This window comes from Mytilus galloprovincialis, chromosome 7 (assembly GCF_965363235.1).
Source record: "Mytilus galloprovincialis chromosome 7, xbMytGall1.hap1.1, whole genome shotgun sequence".
In the NCBI taxonomy this organism is placed as follows: Eukaryota; Metazoa; Mollusca; class Bivalvia; order Mytilida; family Mytilidae; genus Mytilus; species Mytilus galloprovincialis.
In genome coordinates, this window is record NC_134844.1 from 19,584,000 (window position 1) to 19,594,927 (window position 10,928).

The window sequence follows — 10,928 nt, forward strand, 5'->3', positions numbered from 1 at the left end:
TAGATGGCTGCTCTTTGGTCGGGTTGTTGTCTCTTTGACACCATTCACCATTCCCATTCTAAATTTACATCATAAAGGTGAGAAAATATAATGATATGTGTGTCATTTAGACGGCAACCAATAGATTTACATAAACGAAACATTTAAACATCTAGAGTTCAAAATACCACCAGACTGTAGAAAGGTTGTGAACACAAACAGAGTCTATCGATCAATCATTCGTCACAACTCGGCCGATTCCGTACCTAATCTAACGGGATAGAAGGAGAGTAGAGGAGTCACCCGAGGATTGCCGATTGTCGATCAATCATTCGTCACAACTCGGCCGATTCCGTACCTAATCTAACGGGATAGAAGGAGAGTAGAGGAGTCACCCGAGGATTGCCGAGTATCGATCAATCTGCCTTCAACGACAATAATTCTAAAGAGTTAACCGAAGTCAAACACTGATAAGGGCATGCTTTATTAAAGGCAATAATTTAATATTGAATAGTCCTCAAAACAGTGTAAATTATCAATAATTTATTACAGAATCAAAGACTTGTAAAATCAATACTTTAAAATTAAAACCTGTCATAACTTTTAAAAAGAGACGGTACCCCTTCAGTTTGGAATCTCGGAGACTACAACCGAAAATATATACAGGATGTATGTGTGAAGTCTTATAATACGTTCATAGTATTGAATAAGAAGATTTTTTTGGCGATATTTTTTTTAAAACATTGTCCTTCCCCAGTAACATATTGTTACATCATGTCTTTATTATAATCTACGCTGCCATTTTGGACTATGTTGACATTTATGTGGATTTCTTTAAAGTCGTGATCTTAGTTCTTTGACCAGTCTGAGGACATTTTATGTTGGTGAAAGTACATGCGTAACGACGTGTCAGAGTTGAATAAAATAAATAGGGGTGTCTTATATCACATGGTCTTCTACAAGGAGCATGTAATTGTCATTATACGAAAGCTTCTAATGGTCAAATGTATAAGATTGTATCAAAATTACCAACAATCTGTTTAATGGCAAATTTCAAATTATCAAACCAAAAGAAACAATTACAGGATAAAAAAAACATTATCTTAGACAAATACTTTAATGTTTTCAAACCTGGCTTCGAACAGACGCAATCAAATTCAGCGTACCTACTCGACAAGTTTGCACGCTTTACCCCTTCCCCTATTTGTATATATAAATTTCCGTGTCTAGCAATAAATGAAGATAATCCGAATTACAATATTGGTTTTTATTCTTAAAGATCAAGACTTCCGAGATAATTCTCTACAAATTAGAAAATAATGGCATAAAAGATGTTTCTTACAGTTCTATATGATCATTGCTGATTGTGATAGATAGCTGTATCTTCGATAGCAATAACATTAACAATTCTAAAGGTTGTGTCTGTAGTAGTCGAGCAAAAATTGACTAGAAATATTAGAAACTGACAAACTATACAAATGTGTAAAATATACAAGAATAAATAAAAAGATAACTATACCTATTTACAATTTTGGATTTAGCTATTCTGTGTATGTCCCAACTTGGTCTTATAAAATCTGATTTTATAGCTATTTAAACCTTTCACTTGTTAGAAAGTCGCATACAATTCCTTTATATTAAAAAATGTCAAAAATAGGGCACAACAGTCAACATTGTGTTTTATTTTTAATCACTACAAAAACAAACAAATATGTAGCAAAGAAGCACAATTATGGGTATATAAATTAAGCACATTAGCAAAAATGAAAGACGAATACAAAATTTAACATAGTACAACAACACAATGACGGGATGTAGAAGTACCTCTGCCATGTCATATGTTAAAAAAAAAAGAAACACAAAAAGGCATACAGACAAAGCATATGAGCAAGAATACAAAAGTATTTACTGCAGAACAATAACACAATGACTGGATGTAGAAGTACAAAGCCACGTCAAATGGTTATCACCAAAAACGGTAAAAATAAGATCCGTAAAGACAAATAAAAGAATACTATAACACGCTATTAAAATGATAAACAACGTCAGTAATCAGAATCTATACTTCAAGACCATCGTGTATTATTTGCGAAGTTTATATGGAATATGTATCAACAAGGTCTTGGTACCTTCCGATGAACTTTTTTAGAAAAAGGACGAAACGTTCTTCGACATACCCCTAATTCATCAACTTTCTGCTCAGACATTGGTGACGTTTTACAAAGTCTTTGTAGGAGCTGCAAGCTCTTGAATGCCGAACACGAAACCAGATGTGTCGACGGCGTAAGCTTCTCTTGCTATACATGCATCACATGTAAACGAGTTAATTCACATAGGATCACATGGGACACAATCGGTGAATTTGCAGCTCCTACAACTATACTTCTATCCTAGATCAAGCACAACCCTGTTAATGAATATAAAAAAGAAGGTGTGCTTTGATTGTCAATGAGCTATAAACAGAAAAAAAAATAACAGATGGGCAAAGAAAGATCTCTTAAACTTTATTTTGACGACTTTTAAAAGCATTTCATTATAAAACAAAAAAAAATGATATATTTGATAGATAAACCAAAGGATATACGGTATCCATGGAAATATAATCAGAACATGCACAACAACAAAAGAACTCAAACAAAAAGCAAAGCATTGTTATTGTGTTAACGTTTATCTCAAAGTCACAATTGAATGGAGCCTTCAAAACGGAGCAATATTTTAACTGTTTTTATACACACCTAAAGACCAATTCAATTTAGATATCATGTAATACAATTAAATGGTGTCTATCAAATCATAACTTATAACCGATTTATATTTACTTTTTATCAAATTATGATTACTGAGATGAAATTCTGAAACAAAATGGTTCAATAAATACGGAGAAATTCTTTATTTTTTAAGGTAACAATATTACCATAAATAAGTTGAAATGCCCACTGACTAAATTCTATCTGGTTAATTCAGATAATTAAGGTCTTTCCTTTTACTAAAGGGAAAGACCTTACTGTATTTCTTCTGTTTATTATTATTATTAAGGTCTTTCCTTTTACTAAAGGGAAAGACCTTACTGTATTTCTTCTGATTATTATTATTATTATTATTATTCTTTTTGTTCCGCCAAACTTTGACGAAGTTAGCCTCCGTAACCGTAAGACGTGTCGCTTTCATGTTCACACTTTGTATCGGTGTCATGAATACCTATCCGGAACTCACCCTGTGAGTCGAAATATTTTGTCGGTTGGGAGTAATCCCTCCGAAACCCAAAAACCTTGTTATCGTTCCAACACCGTAACCGTAATAGGTAGAAAAAAAACAAAGGGTGAAATTTGTTCAGGACCAGACCCTGGTTCTTCGTTACATTTGGATCGAAAAGATTCAACGACTCATTGGTAGGGTTATGCCCCTATGAAAATTAACCGGTGTCGGTTGACCACCAAAACTCAGAAACCGTAAGTCGTAGACACCTAGGATCTTCACCAATCATCATCAATTTATGTATCTTTGAAAAATACCTCAAGGTCAAATTTGTATGTTGACCTTGACCTTTGACCTAACACCTTGTTATGGGATAATCTCAGAAACCATTATACTTACAGAAGTTTTAAATAGTGGAAAATGTTTGGGTCATTACGGCACAACTTTGTTATATTTTGACCGAAGAGATTTGACCTTTTTTTAAGGGGCATAACACCTGTTTTAGGTTTCTGGAAAGACAAAATCATCTTTTACTATATAACCAAAGGTCCTAGACCCATGGGGTCTTCGGCAATGACATTGGGGACTAATGACCTTGACAAAGGTCAAAAGGTCAAAGGTCAAGGTCATGTCCCATATAGCGAATTTGGTGTTTTTAACCTTATTTAAAGGTTTTTCAGTGTGTTTTAAAGCTTTTCAATACATTCTACGTCTATTTGAACATGTATTTTACATTACAAAAGGAAAGACCTCTCAATTGTTCAAGAACAATTGACAGTTTAATTAAGGTCTTTCCTTTTACTAAAGGGAAAGACCTTACTGTATTTCTTCTGTTTATTATTATTATTATTATTCTTTTTCCGCCAAACTTTGACAAATTTAGCCGCGTTAACCGTAAGACGTGTTGCTTTCATATTCACACTTTGTATCGGTGTCATGAATACCTATCCGGAACTCACCCTGTGAGTCGAAATATTTTATCGGTTCGGAGTAATCCCTCCGAAACCCAAAAACCTTGTTATCGTTCCAACACCGTAACCGTAATAGGTAGAAAAAAAACAAAGGGTGAAATTTGTTCAGGACCAGACCCCGGTTCTTCGTTACATTTGGATCGAAAAGATTCAACGACTCATTGGTAGGGTTATGCCCCTATGAAAATTAACCGGTGTCGGTTGGCCACCAAAACTCAGAAACCGTAAGTCGTAGACACCTAGGATCTTCACCAATCATCATCAATTCATGTATCTTTGAAAAAAACCTCAAGGTCAAATTTGTATTTTGACCTTGACTTTTGACCTAACACCTTGTTATGGGATAATCTCAGAAACCATTATACTTACAGAAGTTTTAAATAGTGGAAAATGTTTGGGTCATTACGGCGCAACTTTGTTACATTTTGACCAAAGAGATTTGACCTTTTAATAAGGGGCATAACCCCTGTTTTAGGTTTCTGAAAAGACAAAATCAGCTTTTACTATATAACCAAAGGTCCTAGACCCATGGGGTCTTCAGCAATGACATTGGGGACTAATGACCTTGACAAAGGTCAAAAGGTCAAAGGTCAAGGTCATGTCCCAGATAGCGAATTTAGTGTTTTTAACCTCATATAATGGATTTTTAGTGTGTTTTCAAGCTTTGTACGGTTGACCTTGACCTTTTCAATACATTCTACGTCTATTAGAACATGTATTTTACATTATAAAAGGAAAGACCTCTCAATTGTTCAAGAACAATTGACAGTTTAATTATTATTATTATTATTATTCTTCCGCCAAACTTTGACAAATTTATCCGCGTTAACCGTAAGACGTGTCGCTTTCATATTCACACTTTGTATCTGTGTCATGAATACCTATCCGGAACTCACCCTGTGAGTCGAAATATTTTGTCGGTTCGGAGTAATCCCTCCGAAACCCAAAAACCTTGTTATCGTTCCAACACCGTAACTGTAATAGGTAGAAAAAAAACGAAGGGTGAAATTTGTTCAGGACCAGACCCCGGTTCTTCGTTACATTTGGATCGAAAAGATTCAACGACTCATTGGTAGGGTTATGCCCCTCTGAAAATTAACCGGTGTCGGTTGGCCACCAAAACTCAGAAACCGTAAGTCGTAGACACCTAGGATCTTCACCATTCATCATCAATTCATGTATCTTTGAAAAATACCTCAAGGTCAAATTTGTATGTTGACCTTGACCTTTGACCTAACACCTTGTTATGGGATAATCTCAGAAACCATTATACTTACAGAAGTTTTAAATAGTGGAAAATGTTTGGGTCATTATGGCGCAACTTTGTTACATTTTGACCGAAGAGATTTGACCTTTCTGTAAGGGGCATAACCCCTGATTTAGGTTTCTGAAAAGACAAAATCAGCTTTTACTATATAACCAAAGGTCCTAGACCCGTGGGGTCTTCACCAATGACATTGGGGACTAATGACCTTGACAAAGGTCACAAGGTCAAAGGTCAAGGTCATGTCCCAGATAGCGAATTATGTGTTTTTGACCTTATTTTAAGGATTTTTAGTGTGTTTTAAATGTTTTTAAGGTTGACCTTGACCTTTGACCTATCAACTTTCTAGTCGATATCTCAAAAACGGTTAATCTTACAGAAATAGTAAACAGTGAAAAATGTTAAGGTGACTGAGGCACAACTTTTTTACATTTTGACCGAAAGGATTTGACATATTCTTAAGGGGCATAACCGCCGTTAACGGTTTCTGAAAAGGTAAAATTAGCTTTAACTCTTGAACGAAAAGTCCTAGACCCATGGGGCCTTTTACAATGATATTGTGGACCAATGACCTTCACAAAGTTCACAAGGTCAAAAGTCAAGGTCATGTCCAAATTATCGAATTTGTTGTTTTTGTAATTTTTTAACGGTTTTATGTGTGTTTGAGAGCTTTTCAATGCATTCTACGCCTATTGGAACATGTACTTTACGTTTCGAAAAGGAAAGACCTCTCAATTGTTCAAGAACAATTGACATTTTAATTTTGTCTGTTTTTACTTTTAGTATCTTTACATGAGTTGTAAGTGCACTGCGATGAACCTTGTCTATCATGTTTTATTGGTGTCCTCGAGGAATCAGATTCAATGCAGTACAACATTGTACAAAACATATTGTTTCCAGGACAAATTGATTTCATGACGGTCGTTAAAAGTGCGTTTTCTATATATTTATCACGTGATCTATATGCTTTGAGATTTTCTATTGACATAGCTTTTCGGGTTACCCGCCATATTTGTCCATGTGTTTGCCTCTCCCACAAGACAAGTATTTCAATGAAATCAAAACTTATGAGTTGTTGGTAGCAAGTGGAAAAGATAAAATGACCCATGTTAAAAATATGCGGAAATGCTTTTACGGACAATCCTTGAAAAGATATCAATTCATAGGTGTATTTTAAAGGCTTGTTCGCATGATTTTAGCTAATATGTTTATGTTTCATATTTTTAACCATCCTGGTAAATATTTGATATTATTCTTAATCGAATTTTACCTTTTCCCTTAAAAAGGTCGATTCTTAGAGTTCAAACAATAACAATTGTAAAATACTCTTCAACACTATTTGAAGAATAGTGTCGGGGGTATTGTAACAACTAGAGTCTAGAATAACTAAAAGTTAGTGTCAAGGGGGTTCATATCTTCCACCTTTTCAGTTGTATACATGTAAGACTTTGATACATACTGTAGCTACATTTTGTTTTGTTGGGATTGCAGTAATCGATCAAGCATCCAACCTCCACACCTTCATTCTGTTCCGATGTTAATGTCTATGTGAGTAATATAGGTTAAAAATTTATTTTCGAGCGTCAAATTTGGTGATGATATGATTTTTTAATAATCAAAACAATTAACAGAAAAGAAAACGAATGATATATAAATTTATGAAAAGAGAGGCAAAACATACAAAAAGGACATTCCAACTCATACGTCAAAAAATAAACGAACAACGCCATGGCAAAAAAAAAAATATGCGGAAAATTAAAAAAAAGAAATGCTTTGATGATTTTATATGCAATCGCGGACGTGTTTTAATTGGTGTCAAAGAACCATATACGATTAATGTGTTAAATTATGTCGGCCAGTAACACAAATTGGGACATATGTTCCTTTAAGTTATCCGATTTGTTTTGATCATAATTGATAATATGAGTAACTTTTCGTTTTCGGAATTTTTATCATAAGAAATAGGTTTCGTATAAATAGAACAGAAATATTATTTAAGAATTGAATGCTTCTTTTTGTAACTTCATTGGGGTGTACAAGCGTTGACCGAAGTACATTTAGTTCCGCGCTTCATACTAAAAATGTGCGCACGGTCAACGCTTTTACAACCCTATGAAGTTACAAAAAGAAGCATTCAAAACTTATAATTACATTTTTTAGCTATGATCATGAAAACACGAATTTTATAATGGTTTTATTTAATTCACCTGTGCACTTTATTGTGGGACCACGTGTTATCATGAATGAAAAGTTTTATTGAGTGATGCAATTACTCTAGGAATAACACGTGATTAGCAGTTAGCCATTCAGAATAAAGTATTATGATGAAACATGCATCTAATGTAATAATATACAAAAATATCACTGGCAATTCCAAATGGTGCAGTATTGCGAGGATACTTCATATTTTTTCACGAGAGATTGTTTTATTGAGATCTGTTTTCTCAACTGTTTCGTGTTTATTTCAAAAACCTTTCTGTGGTTTAACTACTAAAATATATTAAGTTACTATTGAATTTGTCGAAGTTTTCTTCGATGTATATAAATAAATGTAAAACATTGATAATATATCCGTAGCTATTATCCGTGTTTTTTTTTATATTCTCAGACATAAGACAGGGGTGAATATAAACCTTAAATAAAATTGCACAATATCAAATAAGCATCCATTTATAAAATTTTCCGGCTGTTTAGATGGCAGCTCTCGGTGTTGGGCCTACGTTTGACATAAGACAAGCTGATTCGCAGCGTTATGTAACGACCAAATGGCATTGCCACTTTCCTGCACAGAGTTTAATGGCATTGCCACCTTCCTGCACAGAGTTTCAGATTTTAATTCCCAATTCTGTATTGACTGAGGATTTTAAACATTCTGTAAAACCAAAGGTATCTGAATGTTTACCTAGAGTAAAACCAAAGGTATCTGAATGTTAACCTAGAGTAAAACCAAAGGTATCTGAATGTTAACCTAGAGTAAAACCAAAGGTATCTGAATGTTAACCTAGAGTAAAACCAAAGGTATCTGAATGTTAACCTAGAGTAAAACCAAAGGTATCTGAATGTTAACCTAGAGTAAAACCAAAGGTATCTGAATGTTAACCTAGAGTAAAACCAAAGGTATCTGAATGTTAACCTATAGTAAAACCAAAGGTATCTGAATGTTTACCTAGAGTAAAACCAAAGATATCTGAATGTTAACCTAGAGTTTTGTTCTTGCGGTGTAGACAATATTTTGAATCCCACTCTCTCTTCATTTACATCCCGACGCTTGGATTTTTCGAGACCGGGTTATCGTAGTACTTACATGCACATTACATAAAACTAAAGGTGTTACGTCATGTCTTAATTATAATAAAATGTATTTTCTCGCCGATAAAGCGATTGTTTAACTTACGTAAAACGAATAATTAGTCAATTGATTTCATGTATAGGAAAAGTTGCGAGGATTTTTTTTCTGTAGTAAATATGCAATTGATTTTGAAACTCCTTTAACTGTCTTGTGGTATAATCCAATAAAAGAAATTTATATTCACCCCTGCTTCTAATGTTTTAAAACATTGCGTGGGATTAATGTTTTGTTGCTTATTGTCACTAACTACGTAGGCGGAAATTCTGATAAAGTGATACATTCCCCATGTATCTGCCACTTTGAAAATTGTTTTAGATTGTAAAAATAAGACATCAAAGGTTTTTTCTCAAATAAATATTTAATTGAAACAACCAGTAATAAGTTAGAAAAAAATAAATACAGTAGTACAATAAATACATAATATATTACAATTAAATACTAATAATAGTTTTCAAATGCACTATTTCGTACAAGCAGTCAGTAATATCTTAAGTCATGGTTTAATCATTTGATTTGTGTGTTAATTCGTTGTAAAAAGTTCTGATTCCCATCTCTTTTTCTTCCGAGAGCATTTTGATTCGCAGTTGGGCGTTGCGCACTCTGTTACTGGGCAAACACTGGGCATGACTGGATTTAACGTTCTTCATATTGATGCGCCGACGCCTTGATCTGCCCCTGTACTTCTGGTCGTTTGTAAAACTTAATTCATTCACTTTAGATCACTTTAGATCTTGTTATTCACAGCATTCCATTTTCTAAACCATATGAGATGACAGCTCCAAGTACGACGAGAAGGAATATGGAGAAACCAAATATAAGACCAAGCCATACACTCTTCCTTGATGTCCTCTTTACTGTCTTCAGTGTAACAGTCTGTAAAAATAAATAAAATGTTTACAACATACTCCATTTGTCTTGTTTATGTTAACACCATAATCCATTTATCTTTAATTGTAAGGTGTATATAAACTACACACAGTCATGCAAATGACAGTGTGTTTGACATTGATTTGGTATTTAGATATTTAGGAAAGGTAATATAAATCAATCTTTATATCATCTATAATACAGAATCAGCAATAAAAATCAGTAGGAGAAATAGAGTTACAACTTTTTTTAATCTTGCGGTGTGTTTGTGTACGTTACTAACTAGGAATATATATATACATGTTTTCCCTTCCTTGTCCATATGAAAGTCAGTTTCAGAAACAAACAAATGCGTAATATCTTATCTCAAGGCTAATTCCGCCTACTTTTTTTTATATTAACAAACGTCAAAGTTACGACTGTCACTTTTATTTAGACTGCATTACATGTATTTGTATTTAACTGACGATAGAAGCGAAATAATAAAAGTGAAGATCAGGCAAGAAAACTGCTTCAATGAGTTCCAATCTTGAATTTTATACAATTGGTCCTTTTCATATTTTTATAATTAAATAAGAAAATCTGATTTACCGTAGATTTGTAGACTGGAACATTTGCGTAGTGTCTGTGTGGGTCTACGACAGTGTAGGGAGGAAGATTCCACTGGTTCTGTGAACAACTGGTACACGATGAGCTGTCAGACATCAGATGAAACGGGAGACTTTGTTCCGAAGATACTGTGGAGTAGGTATCCGATGGCCTCAGAATACGGCTCTGCGCACAGCTACCAGAAGTTGTAGAACAGTCGTCCATAAAAAGTGCCACCATGCCACTTCTATCCACCTTCATGTTATTCTTTCTAGGAGTACTGATAACTTGGACGCGGTCGTATACCATTTTGTTCATTTTCTTTTGTGGAATCTTGTTAATTGTTGTATTGTACATCTTTATATTCTGAAAACTGTAAAAATAAAATAATAATTATAATGATGGTAATATTGTTAGTATTAAGACCAAAACGTCTATTTACAAAGAGTTTTAAGAAAATAAATCATGTGTAAAATGCAGTGAAAGAAATAGTCAAATTTATATGCACTAGCAATATATAAAATGAAAACAGTGATTATTTTTAACAGAAATTCACAATTTTTTTTCTCTATTAAAACCCTTCAAAGTATCTTATCCCTCATTCAACTCTTACCTTTCGTTAAAACTTTCTTTAACATTCGGAAATTATTGAATGTTTTAATATCTGTTTGAAGTTCTATTATAAACGAAAGACAGTTGTGACTTAATTGGATTA

General features: G+C 33.7%; 1 long non-coding RNA gene across 1 annotated transcript; it reads right to left on the reverse strand.

Moving 5' to 3' along the window:
* Positions 1-9,149: 9,149 nt before the first annotated feature.
* LOC143084452 (uncharacterized) lies at positions 9,150-10,928 on the reverse strand. The gene is made up of 3 exons (XR_012981082.1): positions 10,827-10,928; positions 10,217-10,586; positions 9,150-9,631 (listed from the first exon to the last, which is right to left on the reverse strand). It is a non-coding gene; the product is annotated as an uncharacterized LOC143084452 (long non-coding RNA).